Source organism: Epinephelus lanceolatus, chromosome 4 (genome assembly GCF_041903045.1).
Source record: "Epinephelus lanceolatus isolate andai-2023 chromosome 4, ASM4190304v1, whole genome shotgun sequence".
NCBI lineage: Eukaryota > Metazoa > Chordata > Actinopteri > Perciformes > Serranidae > Epinephelus > Epinephelus lanceolatus.
This window is the reverse complement of record NC_135737.1, coordinates 832,122-855,057: the sequence shown is the minus strand read 5'-3', so window position 1 is coordinate 855,057 and position 22,936 is coordinate 832,122. Positions and strand designations below refer to the sequence as shown.

At 40.6% G+C, this 22,936-nt stretch overlaps 1 protein-coding gene and 1 long non-coding RNA gene across 6 annotated transcripts in view; one reads left to right on the top strand and one right to left on the bottom strand.

Moving 5' to 3' along the window:
• LOC117259087 (Na(+)/H(+) exchange regulatory cofactor NHE-RF3-like) overlaps positions 1-22,936 on the bottom strand; it is a 267,423-nt gene that overhangs the window by 223,206 nt on the left and 21,281 nt on the right. The window lies entirely within an intron of this gene.
• On the top strand, positions 6,072-18,427 carry LOC144462699 (uncharacterized). Its single transcript, XR_013490909.1, has 4 exons — positions 6,072-6,159; positions 7,208-7,342; positions 8,813-8,855; positions 16,106-18,427. It is a non-coding gene; the product is annotated as an uncharacterized LOC144462699 (long non-coding RNA).

Here is a 22,936-nt window from a genome sequence, read left to right as displayed (position 1 = left end):
GAAAGTTCTACAAATATTTGGTTTTTGATGTAACATTTGTAGAACGTTCTACTAACCAGATGCTTGTAATGTTTTTTTGGAGTAATTTTTAGAATGTTCCCCTAAGGTTCTCGTTTGGTTGCATTTTGGGTAACCTTCCCACAATGTTCTAAGAAAGTTCTACATATAATGTAACATTCCTATAACGTTCTAATAACCAGATGCCTGTAACGTTTTTTTGGAGTAATTTTTAAAATGTTCCCCTAAGGTTCTCGTTTGGTCGCATTTTGGGTAACCTTCCCACAACGTTCTAAGAAAGTTCTACAAATATTTGGTTTTTAATGTAACATTCCTATAACATTCTAATAATCAGATGCTTGTAACGTTTTTTTGGAGTAATTTTTAGAATGTTCCCCTAAGGTTCTCGTTTGGTTGCATTTTGGGTAACCTTCCCACAACGTTCTAAGAAAGTTCTACAAATATTTGGTTTTTGATGGAACATTCGTAGAACATTCTAATAACCAGATGCTTGTAAAGTTTTTTTGGAGTAATTTTTTTAATGTTCCCCTAAGGTTCCAGTTTGGTTGCATTTTGCGTTACCTTCCCACAACGTTCTAAGAAAGTTCTACATATAATGTAACATTCCTAAAACGTTCTAATAACCAGATGCCTGTAATGTTTTTTTGGAGTAATTTTTAGAATGTTCCCCTAAGGTTCTCGTTTGGTTGCATTTTGGGTAACCTTCCCACAATGTTCTAAGAAAGGTCTACAAATAATGTAACATTCCTATAACGTTCTAATAATCAGATGCTTGTAACGTTTTTTTGGAGTAATTTTTAGAATGTTCCCCTAAGGTTCTTGTTTGGTCGCATTTTGGGTAACCTTTCCACAATGTTCTAAGAAAGTTCTACAAATAATGTAACATTCCTAAAACGTTATAATAACAAGATGCTTGTAATGTTTTTTTGGAGTAATGTTCCCCTAAGGTTCCTGTTTGGTTGCATTTTGGGTAACCTTTCCACAATGTTCTAAGAAAGTTCTACAAATAATGTAACATTGCTAAAACGTTATAATAACAAGATGCTTGTAATGTTTTTTTGGAGAATGTTCCCCTAAGGTTCCTGTTTGGTTGCATTTTGGGTAACCTTTCCACAATGTTCTAAGAAAGTTCTACAAATAATGTAACATTCCTATAATGTTCTAATAATCAGATGCTTGTAACATTTTTTTGGAGTAATTTATAGAATGTTCCCCTGAGGTTCCCATTTGGTTGCATTTTGGGTAACCTTCCCACAATGTTCTAAGAAAGTTCTACAAATATTTGGTTTTTAATGTAACATTCTTAAAACGTTCTACTAACCAGATGCTTGTAACGTTTTTTTGGAGTAATTTATAGAATATTCCCCTAAGGTTCCTGTTTGGTCGCATTTTGGGTAACCTTTCCACAACGTTCTAAGAAAGTTCTACAAATAATGTAACATTCCTAAAACGTTATAATAACAAGATGCTTGTAATGTTTTTTTGGAGTAATTTGTAGAATGTTCCCCTAAGGTTCCTGTTTGGTTGCATTTTGGGTAACCTTCCCACAACGTTCTAAGAAAGTTCTACATATAATGTAACATTCCTATAATGTTCTAATAATCAGATGCTTGTAACATTTTTTTGGAGTAATTTATAGAATGTTCCCCTGAGGTTCCCATTTGGTTGCATTTTGGGTAACCTTCCCACAACGTTCTAAGAAAGTTCTACAAATATTTGGTTTTTAATGTAACATTCTTAAAACGTTCTACTAACCAGATGCTTGTAACGTTTTTTTGGAGTAATTTATAGAATGTTCCCCTAAGGTTCCCATTTGGTTGCATTTTGGGTAACCTTCCCACAATGTTCTAAGAAAGTTCTACAAATATTTGGTTTTTAATGTAACATTCTTAAAACATTCTACTAACCAGATGCTTGTAACGTTTTTTTGGAGTAATTTTTAGAATATTCCCCTAAGGTTCCCGTTTGGTTGCATTTTGGGTAACCTTTCCACAACGTTCTAAGAAAGTTCTACAAATAATGTAACATTCCTAAAACGTTATAATAACAAGATGCTTGTAATGTTTTTTTGGAGTAATTTGTAGAATGTTCCCCTAAGGTTCCTGTTTGGTTGCATTTTGGGTAACCTTCCCACAACATTCTAAGAAAGTTCTACAAATAATGTAACATTCCTATAATGTTCTAATAATCAGATGCTTGTAACGTTTTTTTGGAGTAATTTATAGAATGTTCCCCTGAGGTTCCCGTTTGGTTGCATTTTGGGTAACCTTCCCACAACGTTCTAAGAAAGTTCTACAAATATTTGGTTTTTAATGTAACATTCTTAAAACGTTCTACTAACCAGATGCTTGTAACGTTTTTTTGGAGTAATTTATAGAATGTTCCCCTAAGGTTCCCATTTGGTTGCATTTTGGGTAACCTTCCCACAATGTTCTAAGAAAGTTCTACAAATATTTATTTTTTAATGTAACATTCTTAAAACATTGTACTAACCAGATGCTTGTAACGTTTTTTTGGAGTAATTTTTAGAATGTTCCCCTCAGGTTCTTGTTTGGTTGCATTTTGGGTAACCTTCCCACAATGTTCTAAGAAAGTTCTACACATATTTGGTTTTTGATGTAACATTCATAAAACATTCTAATAACCAGATGCTTGTAACGTTTTTTGAGAGTAATTTTATAATGTTCCCCTGAGGTTCCCATTTGGTTGAATTCTGGATAGTTCTAAAAACTTTGCACAAATGATTTGTGTGTGTGAATTTTATAATGTTCTCCTGAGATCTCCATTGATTGATTGATTGATTCGTATTTATTGACTGGAGAAATTCATCATGGGCATCCAAGAGAGGTCAGGCATACACAGAATAACTCCAAATGACATAAACTGCAGGGTCACCCAAAAACTAATCATATTTACAATTGCCTCCAACTGAACACCACAAAGATAAAGGAAATGATAGTGGATTTCCAAAAGTCCAAGCTCCTGGACCAGCCAGTGAACATCCGTGGGGTGGACATTGAGGTAATGCTAACCTACAAATATCTGGGAGTTCACGTGGACAACAAGTTGTACTTGTCCCCTAACATAGATACACTCTACAGAAAGGGACAGAGTAGCTCTATTTCTTATGGAGGCTCAGATCCAGACATCTGCAAAAATATGCTGCAGATATTTTTACCAATCTGTTGTGGCAAGTGTACTGTTCTATGCTGCTGTCTGCTAGGAAGGCAACATAAAACAGAAAGATGAACGACAGCTTGACAGACTGGTGAAAAGAGCTGGCTTTGTGATAGGAATCAGATTAGACTCATTGGAGGCTGTGGTGAAGCAATGCACACACAATGGAAGTTAGAAACCATCTTCATAGCGCCGGTGGAATGGAAGGGATGAGGCAGAGATCGACTGATCCAGCTACGTTGCAGAACTGAGATTCTGGAAATGTTTCATATAAACTGCCATCAGAATACATAGTTTGTTGTGTTGAGCTACAAAGCAATTTAATCTCCCTTCGAGGATCAATAAATTCTATTCTATTCTATTAATTCCTCTGCCCCTCCACCTCACACACACATCATCATTGCTGGCTATGTAGCAGTTTGATTGAAAAAGGAATAAAAGAGAATTGTTACCTATTCAGTATACAGTTACAGGCAACATGTAACTTCTACTCAATGCATCAGCTGTAATGAACGAGGGAGGATGGGGGCAGCATGACAATATTTTTGCCAGCCCTCTGGTCATGTTTTGTGTTTTAGCTTCAATGGACAGGTTGCCATGTAATGGATAATGCACAGCGAGGTGGTCATTCTTGAGGATAAAAATCCTGACAGGATGATCAGTATCCTGATACAAATCCCCCTTGAAGAGGTTTTCTGCAATAATAATCAACTCACTGTATTATCCTGCTTATTACATTTTTCATATGATTTTATTGAGTTAAAAATAAGTTTATTACTGCTCTGAATGAAAATAATTGCATTTGTTCGTATGGACACAGAACTGTTTGCAATGATCTGTTACATGGCAACAGTCTGCTATCAAGACTTTTTAAAAATTATTTTCTTTATCATAACATTCCCAAAATGTTGACATAATGATTATTGGGGGTCATGTGGACAATACCAACTGCTTGTTCGCCACTGAATTCCTTTCACTAGCCTACTGGACTGCTTCAACATCACACAGCATGTTAAAGGGTGCACCCACACCAAAGGCCACACACTGGACCTTGTGAACTCCATTGGCACAATCCCATCCCATCTTCAGTGCTTGGACCTTGCTCTGTCTGACCACCATGCAATCCTCTTCACTGTTCTTGTCTCCCTGCCCTGGCAGCTCACAAAATGGACCATCACATACAGGAACATCAAGACAGTGAGTACACCAGCCCTAACCAATTTCATAACAACCCACCTGGCCTCTGCTCATTCCAACACCCTTTCTGATGGGCTGGCTGCTCACTGCCACTCCGCCTTATCCTGCTGGCTTGACTCTCTTGCCAACCTCAAAATCAGGACTGTCTTCTATACCCATCTTGCCCCCTGGTTCACCACTGCACTCTACCCCTTGAAGGCCACTGGCGCTAACTGAAGAGGTTCTTTAAAAAATCTGGCCTCACTGTCAACCTTGAGGCCTATGGATGTGAGGTCCTATAAAGAAGCTCTCTCCCAGGCCAAAACACACCACTACTCCACTCTCATTTGCAACCAGCAAAACCAACCCAGAATGCTGTTTTCCACTATCAACCGGCTACTTCGCCCCGTTATAATAATAATTGTTGTTGTTATTATTATATTATTAATTTCTATACTGTTCCCCTTGATGTTCAATTCAAGTTATAATAATAATAATAATAATAATAATAATAATAATAATAATTGTTGTAGTTATTAATATATTATTAATTTCTATACTGTTCCCCTTGATGTTCCTGTTTGGTTGAAATTTGGGTAACTAGTATTGTTCATGTGTAAGCTAGCTAAGCTGTGTAAGCTAGCCTAAGCCACAGGGAATTACTTCACTGTCTCCTTGTGTCGGCTTCTGTCAGGACACGTGAAGCTAAAGCTAGTATAACAGACTGTTTTGTATTTGCGATTTATGTTTGAGAATGAGGAGCGGTGTGCAGGGGCGGACTGGCCACCGGGAGTACTGGGAGTTACATGGGCTTTAACTGGGCATGGGCTCAGAGTGGGCTTTTAAGTGGGTTGGTGTTTGGCCCCATGTGGGCATCCCAGAAGAATATACATGGGCAAGAGATGGGCATCCCAGTTGGCCAGCACATATGGGAACTAGATGGGTCCCAACTGGGCCATAGCCTATTGTGAAATGACATGTAAATTTAATTGTTTTAGGTAAAATAATATCGTTATATACTGCTGTATTATTGACACTAAAGGTGTCATCAAAATGTTTTGGTATTTAAGCCACTATAATGTGAGGTAAAAAAAAATAAAAAATAAAAACCTGAATAAACTCAACCACAGCCGTAGATGGCCTATCTGCTCTTTAAAATAGCCAGTGCATTGTTTTTTATAAACAGTGTGTGCGCGTGTGTGTGGCGGGGGTTGTCATGGAAATGAGAGAAAGTAATCTCGCGATAACCGACGATGACTCATTCATTCTGGAGTTGCCGCTCAGGATCAGTGCCTAAAATATTTCAACCGTTGAAGAGGAGTTTTGAGTTGGGCCAAACAGTGTTGAAGGTAAGTCCTGACTAACAAACAACACTATAGAACTGAAAAAAGCACTGTGTAAACCTAAAAGTTTGTTCAACTACTTTTTTCCCTTTAGCGATGTTCTTGGCTAGGTGGCTAAACGTCCGTTAGCTAGCATGCTATGACTCAAATGAGTTTAACATGTAATGTCCTAACTTGCCAATGTAGACTCACTAATTATGTTAGAACAACTGTCAGACGATCAACGCTCGTATCTAGAGGTTTTTTTTTTCCAAATATAGGTTTGACAACAATTAATTTTCACGTAGTCACGAAGAAGTACTACATTACCCATAATCCCAACGTCTACCAGCGGGGTCTGTGATTGGCTAAACTCTTGTTTACCCGCGAACGATGTTTCCGTTTCCGCTAGGAGGCTCGCATGTTGGCTAACGTCATGACGATTCGTAATGCATTTTATGGCACAGTGAGTATGATTTCTTATGCTATATGTACACAGACATAGAACAACACATACTATAACACAGTACCATGCATGCGTTAGCAACGTAGATATGCCGTCATAACGCCGAACGTTAACTTCGTGACAGTTAGTGAGCAACTCTATATGTTTAATCCGTGTATGGTTCGATCTTTCATTATTCCGTTTCAAAACAAAATCAGAAAAATAAGCAAATGGGTCCGTTTTCCGTCTTGAAACCAAAACGGAAAACCGAAAATGAAAAAACAGCGTTTTTCTGTAGGAGAACAGAGTGGAGACTAGCAGACTCACAAGCAGCTGCAATTTTCACAGTGGGACTGTTGAGTCACATTATTAAGATTTAACATTTTTTCAGGCGAGAAAGCAACCATGTAGATTCCCCATATGCGGTTAGCTTATCCAAATAACGCCTGTTTGTAAATCTGCTGCGACGTTTTCGGACATGTGAAAAGCCGTGACCGGCCGGTGTTTCGGGTTAACAGGTGACCGGTTCATGGATGCGCGTTGTCATGGCAACGGCAGAAACAACTGCGCTGGCTGTCCAACATGGCGGAGTCTGAAGCGTAAATAACATCATAAACTTACCCATCTCCAAATAAACATTCCATAAACATCATCATTTCATTTCCTATATTGTTTCCCCTGTCTTCTGTCTATATCTAAAAATCCAAGTTAATAACAAACTGACACCATTGTGGCTTAGATCATTTAATTAATTACTGAGAAGTGAATATGTGCACGGAACATTTCTAATGCTATTTATTTATTCTCAACACAACATCAGTGTTGTTTTGAGCACACTGTTCATTGATCATCAGTGTCATAAAGCAACTGCATTGGGAACACTTAACACTCGCTCCCAAATATAATCTTGTGCCGCTTTGACTTTTAATGATAAAATAGCAAAGACCGCTTTGAGTAGCCTGATCTTCATTTCTGATCCATCACCTGATAAGTTCACCTTGACAAAGTGCCTCGAATTAGACAATAACGAGCCTCACTCTTATGCTCTTTCTGGATGTCACTTACAGAGAGTTTGAAAAAAAAATTACCTCACCAAAGACATAACAAGGAAAGATGGGGAAAAAGCAGTGCCAAAATGGCTGATTGGTGCCAGGGACAGGGGATGCAACCGTGCCATTAGAGCACATGGAGGAGAGCAAAACCGGTAAGTCACAAAATATGCAAGATATAAATGACAGACACAGTGCTCAGTGCTTTTTCTACACTCTTTAATTTTAATTTTTTTTATAGTGTTTGCTGTGTTCATGATCACGATGTGAATTTTGGCATCAAAACAAATACGGCACTTAAAGGTTTAAAAATATAAAAATTAAGGAATATTTTTATTTATAGTTCGGAATCATGTTTGCTATAAGAATGATCACCCAGTGTTTCCGACAGGATTTTTGGAGACTGTGGCGGGGGGTCCGAACCTTCTAGGGGGGGTCCGGGGGCGTGCTTTGTTTTTGTATTTTGTATTTGATTTAAAGGCATCAATCTGGTGAATTCTGAGAGCCAAGTTATGATGGCAGAATATGCCAACCGTGTTTACAAAGTTTGAATGAACGAGACGGACGAATCCCGGCTCTGTTGTCCACATGTCAGTGTCCTTGAGCATGACACTTAACCCCCATGTTACTCCTATGGGCCAAATAGTAAATGGACTGCACTTACATAGTGCTTTTTCCACCAGCTGAGGCATTCAAGCACTTTACAATGGTCTCTCATTCACCAATTCACACACACACACTCACACACCAATGGCGGGAGCTGCCATGCAAGGTGGTAACCTGCATTACCATCTGGGCCACAGTCACCCCAAACTGATGTGTTGTGGGCTGCAGTGCACACTAGCTACTTTTGCTTTGGTTCGTAATGAGATGACCATTGCAAAGTGCTTAAGGTGTCTTGAAAAAGAGAGCCTACCTTTTTCAAGGGTGTCAGTTGTCAGATAATTCAATATGATTGTTGCAAAGAGAGGCTCATTCCTTAAAGGGGAAGTATGGTTTTTAGCACCCTGGACCCTATTTTCCCATCTACTTTTATCTAAATGAGTGGTGGGATTTTCAATATTTGCAATTGCTCCAGGACAAAGCGAGGGACTGCAGGTCCAAAGCTTGTTTCAATGTATTCCAGTGGGGCAATTGAAAATGTCGATATGTTACATTTTCAATACAGTACACGGACTTTAACACTGTAAAACTCGTTGTTACATGAAGTAATAATACAGGAGTGGTCTCCCCTGTGTCTTCTCTAATCCTGTACCTCCACAGTTTCATGTTTTACCGTCTCTGTCTGTAGCTGTCCTTTACTTTCACTGTCTGTTGCTGTCTGCCAGCACAACCAGTGATGTCATAGACTGTCAAACGACAAGATGGCCGCACCCTAGCTAAAAAACTAGACTTCAATTTTCTCCTTAATGTTTACGTTTAATGTGTTAGTTTAACTGGCTGTTGCGTGTCCTCTTTAATAAAATGTAGTGTGTGTATTCAAAGATCTGTAAGTCCTTTTATATTTAATATTTAATATTTAATATTATCTTTCACAATATTTGCTATTTAATCATGCTCATTATGTGTCAGTGATTTAAAAAACAAACAAAAAGAATGTGACATGAGTTTTTTCTTTCTTTCAGTTGCTTTCAGGCTATTGGAGAGTTGGAGAGAAAGGTCACTGTGGTGAGTATATTTTCTATTTCGATAGAAAAAAGTGTCACTCAATACTCTCTTTTCATGGCACACCCCTGCAGAATTTTCTAATGTTGCAGACACCATCCTATTTGCGGACACCATCCTATTGACTTCTTAGGGCTCTACAGTGCAAGTATTTTATGTGTATTTGCGCCCAAAAGTAGATATGTTTTTAATTGCTGGCTGTCCCCCTCGCTGACCGATGTGTCAGACTGATGAAAAAATATGATTCTGAAATATTGCAGTAACAAAAGCAATAAAATAGCAGTGATGTTGACTGGGTCCCTGGGAAATTCAGTGGGTCCCCAATTAAAAAATGTATTTCTTTCTATTTCTTATATTCTTCTATTTCTTAAATTGTAGTGTTAAACTCCTTTGATGGTGGTATGGTATGATATGGTTATAATTAATGGATATATTCATGTATGTTCAAAATGTAGCCTATCTGAAATTAAACAAATAAAATTCCAAATCTGAAAAGGTTATTGCAAAACAACTGTCACAGTGGCATGACATACAAAATTCAAATAAAATAGCATTTTTGTAGCTACATAAATAGCACCAAAATAAATTACTAAAATTCAAATGAAAACAAAATGGTGTCTGTAGTACCAAAATAAATTATAGCTGCTGTGCAGCAATGTCGGGGCCGGGCAATTTTAGGCAAAATTAGGCAATTTGAAAGTGAAAGTTCCAAAGCTGTGACACATATGGTTGATTTGTTATGAATTTGAAATTTAGAGGCTTGATGTAGTGCTGCCATCAGGACTATTGTCTTGTGTTCAGGGTTTCCGCGGGTCATTAAAAAGCATTAAAAGTCATTAAATAGATTTTGCGAAAATTAAGGCCTTAGATGGCATTAAAAAGCCCTAAATTCGATGTCCAGAGGCATTAAAAAATTAAATACACTTGATGGAAAAAAAACATTGTTATTCACGATTTATTTTGATTATATAAACATGAATTATTTTTTATCGGAAGTATAATGTGATGATTGACAGGCAGAACCCTTTAATTGGCTATTGTTTACGGTCGGTGCACAAATCACAACACCTGATGCTTGGAATGCAACGTGCTGTGAGCGTGCTCATGCTGTGGCGAAAGAGTGGAGGGAATATTAGCGAAATGTCGGAAAAATGCAATAGTGGAAAGCTGACATAACCCATGGCCCGATGGCCCGGGCCAATAAAATAGTATGTCGGGCAAGTTGATTGACAGGTCACAGGCCCGCTCGGGCCAGTGACGCTGTATGGCTTTTTTTGTCACGGGAACAACTCCAGCGGATTTTTATCCCACTTTTCTGGAGCCTTCAGTGGATTTATTGGGCTTTTTGGCCAAAGGTGCCCTCACCTTTGCTCATGCAGTGAAACATCGGAGGAGGGGGAAACGTGCCGGTGCGCTTGTGCATCTTCGCCAACGCGGACACCGCTGCCATGCAGGTATATTTCTCTCCAACGTGCGTTCGCTGACCAGTAAACTGGATAAACTTCAGCTACTGATGGTGAAAAACGGAGACTTTCTACATCTGCAGTTTTGTGCTTCACGGAGACGTGGCTGTGTGGATCAATACCGGACTCTGCGCTGCAGCTGGCAGGCTTTCAACTCTTTAGAGCGGATCGTAACACGGAACTCTCCGGCAAAACTAAAGGTGGAGGTATCTGTTTTTACACTAACAGCGGCTGGTGTAATGACGTGACAGTGATCCAGCAGCACTGTTCTCCTGATCTGGAATCTTTTTTCATCAACTGCAAACCTTTTTACTCCCCCCGTGAGTTTGCTTCATTCATTCTGGTCGGTGTTTACATCCCACTGCAGGCCAACGTGCAGGAGGCATACAGCTTAGGCTGCCCGGCCCCTAATTATCAATAAAAGTGCTGATTTTAACACATAAACAGAACATTCTCATCACCATGACAGAGTTAACAAATAAATTGTCACCAAAATAACACCAAAATCTTCATGTCTGAACATCAACTAAATCAAATGAACTGAGTCAATCACTGCACGTCCCCTAAACGTTAAAACATCATCGACACGAATGAACACAGCATCGAACAGTGGAAACGTGGGTTTATTTACTACTTTACTAAGTTCGTATCTTTAATTGTTGAAATGAAATCCGCGATGACTGGCTAGTTGTTTTGGTAGTGGCCAAACTAGCATGTCGCGATACTGTGTACAGGGGATCACGTCTGCGCTGAGTAGATCATGGCTGGTAGCGTTCCGGCGCCGTGCCAGATCTCCGGCATCATGCCGGCGTATTGGCATGACTGCGTGCCGGATCTCCGGCGAGCCGGCGTATCAGCATGGCCGGCTCGCCGGAGATCCGGCACGGCACTGGAACGCTATCAGCCATGGTAGATGCGCAGAGGGTTGAAACAGCGCTTGTCTGGTCTGCTGACAACAAGGTTTTTTTTGTTAGTTACTGTGATTTTAAACACGAGTTGTTGTTCACAATGTATCGTTTTTTCATGGGAAAAATGAGGTGCGTCCCCGGGACGCATGGATAGTGAGTTTATTGCGTCCTTTCAGATTTTAATGCGTCAGGACGCGTACCTAACAACATCACTGAAATAGGCTAATTTTATAGTATCTCAAACAGTGTGTGCATTTAGAAGATTTATAGAGTTAAAAGGGGTTGAAATAATCTTCATGTCTGTGGTCTCTTGCATTTTTAATATCGGTTAAGATTTGAAAATCCTCTAGTGTGGCCCCAGCCTTAGTCTGCCCCTCCCCTCCCTGTTTCAGCGAGATACAGTGAATGAGCCAGCAGGTCAGTCGCTCTGACAAATGTCTCTTTATTTTTAGAATGGATTCAGGAAGGAAGAGATCCAAATATACAAATCTGTGGAAAAGAGCAAAGAGAAGATGCCAGCATCAGGCTGAGAATGTTGTCAGTCCATTGTTTTTCTTTTGTCATGTTTATTAGTGTAACATGTAAAAACAACATGTAGGAGCTCTCCAAAGCCCTTCTGGCTGAAAAAATAAACAATATTCAGGTTTTGTTGGCACAAATTAAAGTCAAAGAAACAACAAAGAGAGATCTGTGTACAAACTCACAGCGCTAACTGACTGCGACAGTCTCGTGAGAGTTTTATTTGAGGGAGCGGGAGAGAGTCAACTGCGCCTAAAATTAACCGGATGTTTTATTTTGTTTCTGCGCACGACTTCCTGTCCCGCACGATCTGCTCTGTGCTGAATTGCTGCATTGTGCTCCAGCGTAAAAATAGAAGCTCTGCATATCTGCTGCGGATGCTCCGGAGCGCCGCAGCTGTGACAGAGCCGGTGGAACCACAAACATTGATTAGAATTGAAACGTATCAGCTCCGCTGCACACACATCTGGTGGAATTTAGGGGTTATAGTAGGAAGCAGGAGACGGTCAAAAAGGGAGATGCAGCTTTCAGCAGCTGTATCAGAAACATTAAACCAATTTTATTTATAAAGCCCAATATCACAAATCACAATTTGCCTCACAGGGCTTTACAGCATACAACATCCCTCTGTCCTTTGGACCCTCACAGCGGATAAGGAAAAATTCCCCCAAAAAAAACCCTGTAACGGGGAATAAAAACGGTAGAAACAACTGAGGAGGGATCCCTCTTCCAGGACGGACAGACGTGCAATAGATGTTGTACAGAACAGATCAGCATAATAAATTAACAGTAATCCCCATGACACAATGAGACACAGAGAGAGAGAGAGAGAGAGAGAGATGCAGGACAGACGGTAATGACAGTAGCTTACAGCAACATTAATGAAATTAATAATATTATAGTTATAGTTCTGGCTACTATGGTACAATATGTTGAAAGTATATATTAATATCTGGCAGTATACATGTGTGACAATAGTCATATGCGTATAATAACAGTAGAAGTATGACTAATGATGGCAGCAGCAGCAGGAGGCATGTGGCAGGACCACGGCAGCAACACAACCACACACGTCACGCTATCCAAGGCACCGCTGCAATACGAGTTAATCTGAGAGACAGTGGAGCACAAAGGCTCCGGAGAAGAAGCTGAGTTAGTGACATTCAGAATGGCCGAGTTAGCAAGATGCAGTAATAGGATACGAGAGAGAGAGAGAGAGAGAGAGAGAGAGAGAAGGAGAGAAAGTGCCCGGTGTATTATAGGCGGGTCCTCCGGCAGACTAGGCCTAAGTCAGCCTAACTAGGGGCTGGTACAGGGCAAGCCTGAGCCAGCCCTAACTATGAGCTTTATCAAAGAGGAAAGTCTTAAGTCTAGTCTTAAATGTGGAGACGGTGTCTGCCTCCCGGACCGTAACAGGAAGATGATTCCACAGGAGAGGAGCCTGATAGCTGAAGGCTCTGGCTCCTGATCTACTTTTGGAGACTTTAGGGACCACGAGTAACCCTGCGTTCTCAGAACGCAGTGTTCTGGTGGGATAATATGGCACTATGAGCTCTCTAAGATATGACGGAGCTTGACCATTTAGAGCTTTATAAGTTAACAGTAGGATTTTAAATTCAATTCTGGATTTTACAGGGAGCCAGTGCAGAGAAGCTAAAACAGGAGAAATATGATCTTGTTTCTTAGTTCCTATTAGTACACATGCTGCTGCATTCTGAATTAGCTGGAGAGTTTTTAAGGACTTACTAGAGCTACCTGATAATAGAGAGTTACAGTAATCCAGCCTAGAGGTAACAAAAGCGTGGACCAATTTTTCTGCATCTTTTCGGGTCAGGATAGGCCGAATTTTCACAATATTGCGCAGATGAAAAAATGCAGTCCGTGAGGTTTGTTTTAAATGAGAATTAAAAGACAAATCTTGATCAAATGTTACTCTGAGGTTTCTTACGGTAGTGGTAGAGGCCAGAGCAGTGCCATCTAGAGAAACTATGTCATCAGATAAAGAGTCTCTGAGTTGTTTGGGGCCAAGAACAATAACTTCAGTTTTGTCTGAATTTAACATCAGGAAATTGGTGCTCATCCAGGTTTTTATGTCTTTAAGGCAGTTATGGAGTTTAGTTAATTGATTATTTTCTTCTGGCTTCATCGATAAATACAACTGTGTATCATCCGCATAACAATGGAAATTTAGAGTGATTTCTAATGATGTTACCTAAAGGAAGCTTATATTGAATAAACAGGATTGGTCCGAGCACAGAACCTTGCGGAACTCCAAAACAAACTTTGGTACGTACGGATGATTCATTATGAACGTCAACAAACTGAAAAAGATAAGATCAATAAGATTTAAACCAGCTTAGTGCAGAACCTTTTAGGCCAATTAAGTGATCCAGTCTCTGCAGTAGAATTTGATGGTCAGTTGTGTCAAACGCCGCACTAAGACCTAATAAAACAAGTACAGAGACGAGTCCTTTGTCTGAAGCAATCAGAAGGTCATTTGTAATTTTAACTAGTGCTGTCTCAGTGCTATGATGCACTCTAAATCCTGACTGAAATTCCTCAAATAAATTATTATCATGGAGAAAATCACACAGCTGGTCTGCGACTACTTTCTTGAGGATCTTTGACATAAAGGGAAGATTAGATATTGGTCTATAGTTGGCTCTGGATCCAGGGTGGGCTTTTTTAGTAGAGGTTTAATTACAGCTACTTAAAAAGACTGTGGTACATAGCCTGTTAATAAGGATATATTGATCATATCTAATGTATGAGTGTTAACTAAAGGTAAGACCTCCTTAAGTAGCCTAGTTGGGATGGGGTCTAAGAGACACGTTGATGATTTAGATGAAGAAATCACTGCGGTCAATTCTTGAAGAGAAATTGGGGAGAAGCAATCTAAATATATATTAGGTCTTACAGCTGTGTTTGAGGTTAGATAGGTACTATCTGAGGACAGGAGGTCATGAATTTTGCCTCTAATAGTTAGAATTTTGTCATTAAAAAAGCTCATAAAATCATTACTGCTAAGGGCTAAAGGAATACAAGGCTCAATAGAGCTGTGACTCTCAGTCAGCCTGGCTACAGTGCTGAAAAGAAACCTGGGGTTATTCTTGTTTTCTTCTATTAATGCTGAGTAATAGTTTGCTCTGGCATTGTGGAGGCCCCTCTTATAAGTTTTGAGACTGTCTGCCCAGATTAAACGAGATTCTTCCAGTTTGGTTAATCGCCAATTCCTTTCAAATTTTCGCGATATTTGTTTTAACTTACGGGTTTGAGAGTTATACCAAGGAGCGAACTTTCTTTGCTTTGTTAACTTCATTTTAAGAGGAGCTACAGAGTCGAGTGTTGTTCGCAGCGAGCCTACGGCGCTATTGACAAGATGATCAATTCGGGAGAGGTTAAAGTCGGTATGGGAAACCTCTGTTACTGAAGGACTTGGTATTAAATGACAGCGCAGTGGGTGGTGTTGGTGCAGCGGACTCCTCCGTCGGCGCCTCTCCCTCCCGCTGCGTCCCTCTCTGGCCCGGCTTGTGCGCGAGCCATCTCCGCCCGAACGGGATTTGCCGTGATACACAACATTATTGATAGTATTAATTAATAATTAATGATATTCAAATGATCCAATTTAGGTTCAAACTTATAAAAAAATAAATATATTTGAATATATTTCTAACTTCGATTTTTTTTTTGACAGCCCTAACACACGTTTACTGCTGATCTATTCGCACGGGATAAGTATTACCTGAGGTAATTGTCCTGGACCCTTTTACAGAAGGTAAAAGTCGCGGTAATCTTTACTGACATCGTGCGGTAATGATTACTGACATGGCACATTCGGACGGGACTAAAATCTCTGGTAATTATTACTTTACCCCTCGTCCCTATGTAAAACTAATCCCGTCCGAACAGGGCTTTAGTCTATTCCTATTTCATACTGCATGCAGTTTGGGCCTTTTCTGTCTGTCTCCATGTCTTAAACCTTATCTGGCCCACAAGGTCAGCATATGTGAAGTAGTTTCTCTCTGTGTACGCAAAGGCGTTATCTGTTTCTCTGGCATAAGTACTTCCACTCTGTATGTCAATTTGTCTCTCATTCGCCCGGGAGCTGGGGTTCCAGGGTCTGAATGCTTGATAATTTATTTCAAAGAAAATAAACACCCAAAGGACAGCTCTCTGTGTTTTTCATGATCACCACGAATTATTGCCATTACACAGGCATTTGACTGGTGAGCCAAAAATATAATTTTAGACCCTGCATTGGCTGTTTAAAGCCAAGTCTTAGAAACTTTTGTTTGTTTGTATGATAGTGTGACGTGTGTTGCAATTAAAGATGATCTAACATGACTTTTTTTCTATTTTACAGGGGGGTGAAGCAGCAGACCAAACTGCAGAAAGCCAGGACTAGGCCTGTGTTCCTCCATCTATGTTACTTCCTGTATGTTTCTGTGTGTTCCTGTTGCAGTGTTCCTCCATTTATGTTACTTCCTGTATGTTTCTGTATGTTCCTGTTGCAGTGTTCCTCCATCTGTGTTACTTCCTGTAAGTTTCTGTATGTTCCTGTATGTTCCTTAGCAGAAAGTGTTCCTGTTTGCTCTCCTTTTTTTTTCTCCGTTTTTTTTTTTTTTTTCTCATAGTTTCCAATAAAGCGGACAAATGTCAATGTTGACAGAATTTTTTTCTCTCTGGTTTTTCAGTGCGTTGGTGATGGTGACACTTTAAATGTATTGGTATTGATGTAAATGGTATTGTTAAAAAAATTCTAGGAACATTCACTGAGTGTTTTAATTGCCTAGGAGTAGGAACAGAATCACATTTGTTTTATAATTTTCATGAAGGGAACATTAAACTGAAAACATTGTGGTAACCTTCCTATAATGTTCAATTAACCTTGGGAACGTCAGGAAAACTTGCTGTTTATAATTGTGTTTAAAACATTCAAACATTTTGGCAACCGTCCTATAATATTCAACTTATTTTCCCAGAACATTCTGGGAACTTCAAAATAACCTTCTGGTTATGTTAGGAAAACTTGCTGTTTTAACTTGGAAAGAACATTTGAGGGAGAACATTCTGGTAACTTTCTTAAAACATTAAATTAACCTTACCAAAACATTAAGGCAACATAAAAATATCCTTCTGGTAACGTCAGGAAAACTTGCCGTTTTAACTTAGAAGGAACGTTCGAGGGGAGACATTTTTGTAACCTTCTTATAATGTTCAATTAACCTTCCAAGAATGGTTAGGGAACATCAAAATAACCTTCTGGTTACGTCAGGAAAACTTGCCGTTTTAACTTGGAAGGAACGTTTGAGGTAAGACGTTTTGGTAACCTTCTTGTAACACTCAATTAACCTTCCAAGAACGTTCAGGGAACATCAAAATAACCTGGTTACATCAGGAAAACTTGCCGTTTTAACTTGGAAGGAACGTTTGAGGTAAGACGTTTTGGTAACCTTCTTGTTACGCTCAGTTAACCTTCCAAGAACGTTCAGGGAACATCAAAATAACTTTCTGGTTACATCAGGAAAACTTGCCGTTTTAACTTGGAAGGAACGTTTGAGGGGAGACGTTTTGGTAACCTTCTTATAACGCTCAATTAACCTTCCAAGAATGTTCTGGGAACATCAAAATAACCTTCTGGTTACGTCAGGAAAACTTGCTGTTTTAATTTGCAGGGAATGTTCTACGGAGAACATTCTGGTAACCTTCTTTAAACATTCAATTAACCTTCCAAGAACGTTCCAGGAACATCAATATAACCTTCTGGTTACGTCAGGAAAACTTGCCGTTTTAACATGCAGGGAACGTTTTACAGAGAACATTCTGGTAACCTTCTTATAACGCTCAGTTAACCTTCCAAGAACGCTCCGGGAACATCAATATAACCTTCTGGTTATGTCAGAAAAACTTGCCGTTTTAACATGCAGGGAACGTTTTACGGAGAACATTCTGGTAACCTTCTTTAAACGTTCAATTAACCTTCCAAGAACGTTCCGGGAACATCAATATAACCTTCTGGTTACGTCAGGAAAACTTGCCGTTTTAACATGCAGGGAACGTTTTACGGAGAACATTCTGGTAACCTTCTTATAACGCTCGATTAACCTTCCAAGAACGTTCAGGGAACATCAATATAACCTTCTGGTTACGTCAGGAAAACTTGCCGTTTTAACATGCAGGGAACGTTTTACGGAGAACATTCTGGTAACCTTCTTTAAACGTTCAATTAACCTTCCAAGAACGTTCCGGGAACATCAATATAACCTTCTGGTTACGTCAGGAAAACTTGCCAGTATATTACGTTGTGTTGCAATGTTCAACAAACGTTCCTACAGCTTAAAACAAACGTTCCCAGAATGTTTAGGGAACCAAAATTTGTTAGCTGGGTAGCTTTTGCTGAAACGACACCCCTGCCCTTACTAGAGCAACGGGAAGAGATGACTCCCCCACTCTATCTCAGCTTCCCTGGTTCCGTTGCGCTCTCCTCCCTTCACCCAACATTGAACCACAATTGATTCTACCCTCCACCTGTCCACGACCCTAACTTCTCCCATCATTCCCCCCACCTTCCTTCCTTCTCTGTCTCTACATCCTCTCATCCCTCCATCACTTTGACCCTCATCCCTTCATCTCACATCTCTCAATTCTCATCCCTACTTCCCTCGACTCTCATCCCTCCATCCCTCAACCTTCATCTCCATCATTCATTCAGAGATTATTCCAGAAGCCAATGGCTTTTGGGACAAATGAGTTTTATTTCTGCCTAATTGTCCTGCAAGCTGGCATTTTATATCTGTGGCCAGATGGAAGCAACCCAAACTCACCAAATAAGGGGTGACTGAGATCAGCCAGGACTGACTGGGCTATCTTTAGCAGTCTGATCATGTATACATCAGTCAAATCATTTAAGGTTGTGCCTGCAATTGTGATACAAACCTTTCCAGTGCCCAGCAACCTGTTTCTGTGCTTTAAGTTAAGTGCCCCAGCAGAAAAAAAGACAAGGTGAGAACTGATTTACTAAAACAGGAATAAAACATCCTTATGAAAGTGCAGTCAACATTAAAACGTCGGAGCATGCATGTAAGAATGCATGTACTGATGATATTTTTTACACACAGCGTCCACCTGAAGCTTGAAGATCAGCTTTTAGTTCAGAATGGTGCCAAGATACTTATGCTGCCTCACAACCTCAACAGCCTGATCGTTAAAACAGGAGAGATGGCAGTTGGACTCTCCCTAAAGTCTACTGGCATCTCTTTGGTTCCAGATACATCAGTGTCAAGGAAGGGATACTTGCACCAGTCATTGAATTAGGTCACTACTGTGCCATGATCAGGGTCCTCATTGCTGAGGAGCGACACAATCACTGAGTCAATCACTTGATGATGTGATGCCTCGCATGCTGACTCTGTTTGTGTACAACACAAATAAAAGTGGTGAGAGGATGCACCCCTGAGGCGACCCCATAGAAGAGAGAAGAGCATCAGATAAGACACTAGTAACTCTTACATGTTGTGACCTTACAGTTAAAAAGTCTATTAGCTAGCATATCAGTGGGGTGGCTGTGGCTCAGAGGTAGAGCGGGTCATCCACCACTCGAAAGATCAGTGGTCCCAGCTCCCCAGCTCCTCCAGTCTGCATGTCGAAGTATCCTCGAGCAAGATACTGAACCACAAATTGCTCCCGATGGCTGTTCCATCGGTGTGTGAGAGTGTTAAAACTGAGTAGCAGGTGGCACCTTGTATGGTAGCCTCAGCCACCAGTGTGTGTGAATGGGTGAATGTGACTCGTAGTGTAAAAAGCGTTTTGAGTGGTCGGATGACTAGAAAGGCGCTATACAAATGCATATAAATACATATTTACCATATCAGGCCAGGATCACCATGGTGAGTGCTGTCACGCCTGGCTGGATACAGTTGAAAGAGGAAAAGTCAATAAAAAGTAATCTTACAAACATTTTAGCACCCTGCAGATGTGATAAAATCATGTTAAGTAATGTTGCAATCCTCAGCACCCCGCCTGTAAGCAAACTGGAGCAGGTCCAAATTTGCCTGCACTGTGTTCAAAAGTACATATTTCACCGTCTTCTCCAGCGTGTTCATGACCGGGAGGTGAGTGCCCCAGGCCTGTTGTAATTTAGTGACTTCAGAGAGTTGTTTTTTGGCACAGGTACAATAATGGAATCCTTCCAAAGACAAGGAACCCTATGAAGGTGAAGTGACAAGTTGAAAATAAAACACAGTATATCTGACAACGAATATGGCCTGAAATGCCATCAGGGCCAGGACTTTTCCTTTCTTGTACGCTCTTAAAGACTTTCAGAACTTTGCTCTTATCTACATGAACACAGTTCTATGCAGGAACAGGAGCAGCATTTGAAAGACTGACAGCTCTTCATTAAAATTTTGGACATTAAAATGATTATAAAAAGTATTTAACTCATTTAAAAGTACAAAGACAGACTTGCCATTAAGGGAAATGGAGCAATGGATTTTTGGACTGCATCCCCATCATAGATTTCACATCCTTCCATGCAGGGTGTGAATGCTCAGTGATGGACATTCACACCTTGCATGGCCCCACAGAGCAACCATTCATTGTCTGGACTGACCACAAAAACATATATCTACATTCAGCCCAGGGGTTGAACTCCAGCCCTCTTTCTCAGGAGATTTAAGTTCTCCCTCACCTGCCATCCTGAATCTGGATGTATGTTGCCTCGTCTGTGGGTTCCAATACCTGGTGGACTGGGAGGGATACAGACCCGAGGAACATTCCTGGCTCCCCTGTAGTCTCATCTTGGACCTAGATTTGATACAGGGGCTGTCACAGCACTGGCTGTGAACTTAGTGTTTTACCCTTTTCCCTACTTCCCCTCCTGTGTTCAGATTTTGTGCTGTGAAATATTAATGACGATGAAAAAGCAATTTACTTCATGAAAACAGAAGAAACCAAAGAAAAATGGGTGAGGCTTCATTTTACAGTTTATAATTACCCCCAGAATGTATAGAAAGGCATTGGAACATTATTTAATGAATGAGCAGGTAATAAATAGACAGTAATTTTTCAAATTCACTAGGAAAGTAATATTAAGTTATTTGATAGGCACAATGGTGCAAGTGCTTTATTCCAACGTCTGCTTCGCATGGTAAGTAGATAATAATTAACAAGTACGTTCTTTGAAATTGCATGGAAATTTCCACCAAATAATTCTATCTCTCAAAAAGCAAGTGCACTTTTGTTGTGATCCATTCTACCTTTCTGCCCTCTGGGGATTTCCCTACAACTGACCAGGCCATATCTTTGCAGACAAATGTGGCAATGCCATGATGTTTATTGGCAATGTGACCAACCAAGGTAAACCCTGGGATCTTGAAAATGTTCTCATTTTCTCTGTGGGTCTCCTGCAATAGGATCATGGTCACGTTGTTTTTGCTGGCTATTTGCTCAAGGATGTTCGTCTTGGTAATGGTGAGGCCTTATATGTTGAGCTGGAGAAGTGCTGGCACTGCAGTCTGTGAATGTGAATGTGTGAATGTGTGAAGACATTTGTTAAGGAGCATGCAACCTTGCAACTATTCTTTAGCTACTTGAGGAAGAGGCCACTTAGAGGCTGTTTTCATCTCCCCCCAGGAGAGAATGCTGGTGCTGTTTCCCCCCAGAGAGAATGCTGGTGCCATATTCCTGAACCTCACAGCTGTATTTAACACTGCCTGGCTACATGGCCTACACATGAAGCTTCTGGAGACCATCCCAGACAAGCACATGGTGAGCTTCATAATGGAGATGCTGAGCAACCGCAGCTTTCGGCTATTCATCAGCAACGGCCAAAGCAGCAGGGTGAGAAAGCTCAACAACGGTGTCCCGCAGGGCTCAGTGCTGGCACCTATGCTCAATCAATCAATCAATCAATCAATCAATCAAACTTATTTATAAAGCCCAATATTACAAATCACAATTTGCCTCAAAGGGCTTTACAGCATACGGCATCTCTCTGTCCTTTAGACCCTCAGTGCTGATAAGGAAAAACTTCCCCCCAGAAAAACCTTTAACAGGGAAAAGAAAATGGTAGAAACCTCAGGAAGAGCAACTGAGGAGGGATCCCTCTTCCGGGACGGACAGACGTGCAATGGATGTCATATAGAACAGATCAACATAATAAATTTACAGTGTTCCATGTCACAAAATTATGCATAAAGAGAGACAGAGACAGAGGGAGATGCAGGACAGACAGTAATGACAGTAGCTTACAACAACATTAATTTAAGTAACACTGTGACATTTAACAGTCATTTAAACAACACCTGGTCAGTATCAAGGCAAATACAACCGCCCGTGTCACACTGATACACTGTCCATCTGGTACCACAACGAAGACACTGTGTATTTCAATCGAGGCCTTAGTGTTTTCAGCTGCCAAGTACTGTGCTCCAGTCTGGTGCTGTAGCCCCCATGTCAAGAAGCTGGACACCACACTCAATGCTGCCCTACGGACTGTCTGCAGATGCCAACGAGCCATCCCAACAAATCAACTGCCTGTCCTCGCTGGTATCACTCCAGCAGAGGTCAGATGAGAAGCAGCCACGCTAGCCCTTGCTCAAAAGGCACAGACGAGCAAATCCCACCTCCTCCACAAGATCACTATGGAGACACCACATTGCTTGCGTCTCAATTCTTGGCACCCCTTTGCCACAAGAACTGCACCGTACAACACAATCTGATACCTCCAAGGCTGCCTGGGTCAAGGCAAGATGGAAGGACCAGTGGAAGCCAGCAGAACCATCAAGGCTCCACCACTACATTGAAGACCCCACAGATGTTCCCAGCCAGCACCTGCCCTGAAACCAATGGTCAATCCTCAATCACCTGAGGACAGAAGTTGGATACTTTGGGGCAGCAATGCAAAAATGGGGTCTTGTAGACAGTGCCCACTGCGAATGCAGTACAAGCTTTGGAACACATAATAACCAACTGCCCCCAGCATTGGTCACCAAATGGCGATTGTGGTCTAATTGACTTGGATGATGAAACACTGGACTGGCTTGCCTCAGCAGAGCTGAAGGTCTAAGGACATACACTAGAAAAAGAAGAAACCTTGTGAACACAATATCTCAAGAACATCTCAAGGGAATTTCTTCAAATTTGGCACTTGGTATTTGTCCTGAATCCAAATGTCCATCCTCTGGACTTGCAG